The sequence below is a fragment of the Bos grunniens genome, chromosome 10 (genome assembly GCF_055505025.1).
Source record: "Bos grunniens cultivar Pamir isolate PY7600 chromosome 10, Bosgru_T2T1.0, whole genome shotgun sequence".
Taxonomy (NCBI): domain Eukaryota; kingdom Metazoa; phylum Chordata; class Mammalia; order Artiodactyla; family Bovidae; genus Bos; species Bos grunniens.
In genome coordinates this window covers 10210857-10216623 of record NC_141174.1, presented here as the reverse complement: position 1 = coordinate 10216623, position 5767 = coordinate 10210857, and the positions used below count along the sequence as shown (strand labels likewise).

General features: G+C 42.2%; 1 non-coding gene across 1 annotated transcript; it reads right to left on the bottom strand.

Annotated features, from left to right (window-relative positions):
• Nucleotides 1-1819: 1819 nt before the first annotated feature.
• On the bottom strand, nucleotides 1820-1892 carry TRNAK-CUU (transfer RNA lysine (anticodon CUU)). The gene has a single exon. It is a non-coding gene; the product is annotated as a tRNA-Lys (tRNA).
• Between the last annotated feature and the right edge of the window lie 3875 nt (nucleotides 1893-5767).

Below are 5767 nucleotides of genomic sequence, written 5' to 3'. Positions count from 1 at the left end.
CTATTTGACTCTCTCTTAAGACACAGTATAATAAGTTCCTTTTCTCTGTCTCTCCTCATTTAATTCTAAACCTTCCAAAGTTAAGAATTATGTTTTAATCAGAGTTACATTTCTACAGTGGTGGCTTCCCTGGTGGCTCAGATGGTAAAGAATCCGCCTGCAATGCAGGAGACATGGGTTCGATCCCTGGGTTGGGAAGATCCCCTGGAGAAGGGAATGGCAACCCACTCCAGTGCTCTTGCATGGAGAATTCCATGGACAGAGGAGTCTGGCAGGTTACAGTCCATGGGGTAACAAGAGTTGGACATGACTGAGTGGCTAACACACAGCTCCAGTGCAGGGTTCCCAGGTGGCGCTAGTGGTAAAGAACCCACCTGCCAATGCAGGCTATATAAGAGATGCAGGTTTGATCCCTGGGTGGGGAAGGCCCTCTGGAGGAGGGCATGGCAACCCACTCCAGTGTTCTTGCCTAGAGAATCCTATGGACAGAGGAGCCTGGTGGGCTACAGTCCATGGGGTTGTAAAGAGTTGGACATGACTGAAGTGACTTCACACATATGCACAGCTTCAGGACATAGTACAATGTCTTTTATGGAACTCATTTTGAGAACACAGAGATAGGATGGGAAGGCCTTTGCACCTAGCCTTAAGTTGCTCACAGAACTAGAGGGCAGACCCCTAAAGTGCTAATTTTGATATAAAGAGATAAATGGACTGTTATATATAGGCATAGACTAGTATGAAAGTGAGGAGGAGGGATATAGAGCCCACGCTTCAAGTGCCTGGTCTTCTCAAAGAGGTAATGCTTGAATTGAATATAAACACACTTAACTTCTTAGAAGCACTTCCACTAAATGTGTATCTAGGGAGAAAGTCAAGTACTATACTAGTCTTCATGACACAAAATTAAAGATAACCTGCAGTCATATTTTTGAAACATGTAGCATGTGGCAGAAGAGGTGTGGAGTTATTGGTTATATTTTGTAAAAAATAAAACAATGTTATAAGGCCAATTTACCATTGTTAAATTGCTGTTAAAAGTGGTAATGTGTTAGAGTCAAGGGTTAGATTTAAAATTTTTGACTTGGCATTATTAATGTGACAAGTGATTGTTGGAATCTTGTTGAATAAAAACTCTGTCTTCAAGTACTGTGAACTTGAACCTCTCACCTCAATTTTGTCAAAACTTTGAAGTACATAGAAACATTACCATTTCTATAATAGCCAGGCTAAAAAGTCTGTTTAGAAACTACCTTCATAACCTCTTGTCCTCATTCTTTTCATCTTTACAAAGCAGAGGCTGGGTTGAAGACTCCTGAAGGATCTTTCCAGCTCTAGCAGACTCTGATCCTCAGTTTTGTCAATTATTTATTCTGAACACATAGTAAAGTGTCCACTGTTTTAATAAACACAGATAATCATATTCTGAAAAGAAAAGTGGTATTATAGATCAGGTGTTTACAACTTTGAGTTAAACTTCAAGCACTTCTAGAAAGTGAAAGTCACTCAGTAGTATCTGACTCTTTGCAACCCCATGGACTGTATAGTCTGTGGAATTCTCTAGGCCAGAATACTGGAGTGGGTAGCCTTTCCCTTTCTTCAGGGGATCTTCCCAACCCAGGGATTGAACCCAGGTCTCCCACATTGCAAGCGGATTCTTTACCAGCTGAGCTACCAGGGAAGCCCAAGAATATTGGAATGGGTAGCCTATCGCTTCTCCAGGGGATCTTCCAATCCAGAAATTGAATGGTCTCCCGCCTTGCAAGTGGATTCTTTACCATCTGAGCTACAAGGGAAGCCCCAAATGTTGAAGAGCAACTGCCCAACGTGGGCCTTGAACCCCCAGCCCTGGGATTAAGAGTCCCATGCTCTACCGACTGAGCTAGCTGGGCAGTCAAGCATTTCTCATCTGAATTCAAAAGAGCTTCTGAATTTCCTATATGACTCAGGGAACTCAAATCAGGGCTCTGTGACAACCTAGAGATGTGGGGATGGGATAGGAGGTTTAAGGCTGAGGGGACATATGTATACCTGCGGCTGATATGTGTTGATGTATGACACAAACAAACACAATATTATAAAGTAATTATCCTTCAGTTAAAAATAAACAAATTAAAAAAATAAACAAGAGCTCCTGAGATGTATACCTGGTTTCTGAGGGTGGTCTTTGACATCCTCAGAATGTCAAAGTGAAGGTTGCTGTCCTTGGTGCTTAGACTGATGTTTGCATAGATGCTCTTTGAGTAAGTGTGTGTGAGACAGAGAGGGAGGGAGAGAGGGTGGGAGGAAATGGGGGAGGCAGGGAGAGGATATGAGTGGGGCAGAGGGAGAGTTGGCTAAAACACAGGAAAAAAAAGTCTCCCATTTAACCAGGAAGCATCGTTTTTATTCTGCTAAAATCATGTAGGGAAGCTTCAGAGATTTTTCTGGGAGTCTCCATTATTTGATCTGTATCTTTTAAAACTGTGACTGAATTTTTACGTAAGAGGTTAAGAATGGTTCCCTCCTAGCATTTCATTTCCACGTTGATTTCACAGTTTGCCATGGCACCCTGCTCCAGTACTCTTGCCTGGAAAATCCCATGGACGGAGGAGCCTGGTGCGCTGCAGTCCATGGGGTCGCTAAGAGTCGGATACGACTGAGCGACTTCCCTTTCACTTTTCACTTTCATGCATTGGAGGAGGAAATGGCAACCCACTCCAGTGTTCTTGCCTGAGAATCCCAGGGACGGGGGAGCCTGGTGGGCTGCCGTCTTTGGAGTCGCACAGAGTCAGACACGACTGAAGCGACTTAGCAGCAGCAGCAGCAGCAGCCTTTGTATATATGTTCTGTCAGGGAGTTTCTTCCTAATATTTTCAGTAAACTTAAATACCCATTTTACATTATTCCTTTGTGTTCTCCCCTTCACAGACAAGGAAGAGATTAGTTCAGTTTCTATGAACTTAAAAATAAATCAAGTTGCGATTAACCTATTTTCATAATTGGAAAATACTCTACTTCCTTTCCTCCCATATAACAAAGTGTCTGCTCCTCTTGTTCTTACTAACAACCAAAATTCCTTGGGCTGATGATATTATTTATTGTACAACATGGAAGAATACCATGAGCCATTATTTTTCCTGTTTTTTCTCTCTCTCTTTTAAAGTATTATGAAGCTTTTGCCTTGTCTCTCCATTTTCTTATCATTTCACTGATCATATGTCAGCATATTTCACACCAGGTACTGTGTTTCAGATCAGTTTACTTTATTTCCTTTTTAACCTTCCTTGTACAACTCACCGGCAACCCCCTCCAGTACTGTTGCCTGGAAAATCCCATGGACTGAGAAGCCTGGAAGGCTACAGTCCGTGGGGTCGCAAAGAGTCGGACACGACTGAGCGACTTCTCTTCATTTTGTACAACTCACAGGCTTCCCTGATGGCTCAATGGGTAAAGAATATGCCTGTAATACAGGAGACACGGCAGGTATGGGTTCAACCCCTGGGTTGGTAAGATCCCCCGGAGAAGAAAATGGCAACCCACTCCAGTATTCTTGTCTGGGAAATCCCATGGACAGAGGAACCTGGTGGGCTACAGTCCAAAGGGTCGAAAAGCATCGGACACGACAGGGCAACTAAGTACATACACATACAACTCACAGTTTTTCCCCCAACTCTTTCCCAGTTATCTTAGAGACGTTTATCTCCCTCTCTTTGTTCCCCTTGTGAGAAGGAGGGGCTAATCCAGACTATTCAGTATAAGAGTATTGCTAGCAATATCTCTGTAGTAAAGGGAATGAAAGCTGGAAACTTTGATGTGGAATTAGGGAGAATAAAGAACCAGTGCCTTGAACTTATAAGCCCACTAAAAATGCATTCAGAACCTTTAAGAGTCAACATTTTCTTTCTTATATTTCTCTACTTAAATTTACTTTCACCAAAGAACAAAAATTTTGATTTTTCTACTTTGTTTCCCTTTTTTTTTTGGCATTTCAATCATATTGTCTGCTACAATTTTTTTCTAATGCCATTGTACAATATGTCAGTTTTAACTAAGGTTAAAAAAGCTCTTGTGAACTGGACCCTTAAGATGATGTATAACATTTCATTATGTTTTTGAGGTCAAAGCAGTTGGCATATAACTTTTGGAAAATACTCATTTTCATCATGGGGCCTCTCTGTATTAATTTCTTAGGCTTGATGGATTTTATTAGATGTTTCACTGCCATCCATTTATTTTTAAAACCAAGTGCCTACTTTTTTTTGCATCAAACAAATAACCATCTTAGTAGGTTTTTATTTATTCACACTCCAGCCTTTAATATTCCTTCAAGTTCACATGGCAGTTATGCATGACAGTTATGAATAGAGTCCTCGTACGTACCAGGCATTGTACTAAGTTCTGGGGCAGAGCTATTTAAGAAGCAGTTGTTTGTGCTACAGTGTGTGTTAGTTGCTCAGTCGAGTCCAACTCTTTGCAGCCCCATGGACTGTAGCCTGCCAGGCTCCTCTGTCCATGGAATTCTCCAGGAAAGAATACTGGAGTGGGTTTCCATGCCCTTCTCCAGGGTATTTACCCCACTCAGGGATCAAACCTGGGTCTCCCACATTGCAGGCAGGTTCTTTACCATCTGAGCTGTTTGGGAAACCCTTGTGCTACAGTAGGGGGTACCAGATGAGCAAGCATAATTATGAGACTGAATTAACTCAGTTAGTTGAATTATGGCAGAGGTGTAAAGTGTCATGGGCTTCCCTGGCAGCTCAGTGGTAAAGAATCCACCTGCAAATGCAGGAAAACTGGGTTCAGTTCCTGGGTTGGGAAGATCCCCTGGAGAAGGTCATGGCAACTCACTCCAGTATTCTTGCCTGGGAAATTCCATGGACAGAGGAGCCTGGTGGACTACACAGTCCAGGGGATCACAAAGAGTTGGACATGACTGAGTGACTAACACTTTCACTTTCACTCCCCATGGAAGTAAATGATAACAAGACTGAACTCTGATTACCACATTGGTGATGCTCAAGTCCTGGTTTAATCTACTTACATGTCTAATCCTTTTGATTGTCACTAGGACTTTATTAGGGACTTCCCTTGTGGTTCAGTTGTAAAGAATCCACCAGCAAATGCAGCAAACCTGGATTCGATTCCCTGGGTTGGGAAGATCCTCTGGAGGAAGGCATGGCAACCCACTCCAGTACTCTTGCCTGGAGAATTCCATGGAATTCCTGGCGGGCTACCATCCATGGGGTCACACAGGGTTGGACATGATTGAAGCAGCTAAGAAGCAGCAGCAGCAGGGCTCTATTAGGTACGTATAATTATTTCTATCATCCCTGCTTCAAAGGAGGTAAATGAGATCTACATAAATTAAATGATTTGCCCTAAGAATATGGTTTATAAGAGATAGAACAAGAACTTGAATTCAGATTTATTTAGCATTGAAGCCCAGGTCTTTTTTTTTTGATGTGGACCATTTTTAAAGTCTTTATTGAATTTGTTACAGTTTGTTACAGTTTTGGTTTTCTGGCTTCCAGGCATGTGGGATCGTAGCTACCCAACCAGGGACCTAACTCACACCTACTGTGTTGAAAGGTGAAGTCTTAACCACTGGTCACCAAGGAAGTCTCTAAAGCCCAGATCTTTATCTACTCTTATACTCTTGCTTCCTGCCCTATTTTATTTTGATTATTGAGTATGATAGACACTTATCTCATGGGTTTTGATTCCCAGGTAGAAGACTAGGGTAGACATTAAACTATACATTTTATGGGGGCATGTACCATGCGTA